The sequence below is a fragment of the Larimichthys crocea genome, unplaced genomic scaffold (genome assembly GCF_000972845.2).
Source record: "Larimichthys crocea isolate SSNF unplaced genomic scaffold, L_crocea_2.0 scaffold37292, whole genome shotgun sequence".
NCBI classification, from domain to species: domain Eukaryota; kingdom Metazoa; phylum Chordata; class Actinopteri; family Sciaenidae; genus Larimichthys; species Larimichthys crocea.
This window is the reverse complement of record NW_020854900.1, coordinates 1-775: the sequence shown is the minus strand read 5'-3', so window position 1 is coordinate 775 and position 775 is coordinate 1. Positions and strand designations below refer to the sequence as shown.

At 43.7% G+C, this 775-nt stretch overlaps 1 long non-coding RNA gene across 1 annotated transcript; it reads right to left on the bottom strand.

Moving 5' to 3' along the window:
• Nucleotides 1-140: 140 nt before the first annotated feature.
• On the bottom strand, nucleotides 141-469 carry LOC113745012 (uncharacterized). Its single transcript, XR_003461941.1, has 2 exons — nucleotides 337-469; nucleotides 141-256 (listed from the first exon to the last, which is right to left on the bottom strand). It is a non-coding gene; the product is annotated as an uncharacterized LOC113745012 (long non-coding RNA).
• Between the last annotated feature and the right edge of the window lie 306 nt (nucleotides 470-775).

Here is a 775-nt window from a genome sequence, read left to right as displayed (position 1 = left end):
CCCTTTGGGGACCTCCAAGTTGGAAACCAATGAAATATAACACAAAGTATATGTGCACGTGCTGTACCTGTGCACAATGCTTAAGGCCTTTTTGGTGCACGTGCTGTACCTGTGCACAATGCTTAAGGCCTTTTTGAATCGTTTCCCCTGCTCTGTTCTCCAGTAAATCCAGTCCCAGTGGTGTAAAATCTTCTGCCGGCGATCTATGATCAGGTCGCTCAGCTCCACTATGGCCAACACGTACTCGCTGGTAGACCTGCAGACAGAACATGTATAACAGGTATAAAAGAAGTAGTAAGTATATTTGTGGAAACCCGGTAGGGATGGCGTCCTCACCGCTGACAGTTGCTGTTGTAGCTGAAGGCACATTTCAGTAGACTGTCCAGTGTCATCAGGATGACGTGGTCAAACATCTCGAGGTTAGTCGTGCCTTCTGACACCAGGCGGCGCCACTTATCCTGAAAGGCAGAGAAACAGTCATGAGTTTCTTCTGCTAATTGGACGACTGAGGCTCTCAGATCACACAGACCACATGACATTTTAACTTAAACTGAGCTTGGAAGATATGAATGTAAAGAAAGTCACTTAAAATGTTATTTTAAACTGTGTGTTTTTGTGTGTTTGGCCATACGTAACACACAGTTTATCCCTGTGCATATGGGTCTTAATAAAACTGCAGGGTCAAATATCAGCCATAAACCTTCTCTTACTAGACTGCTAAACAGATGCAGCATAAGATCCACATATTAAAGGTACAATGTGTAACATTTAGAGT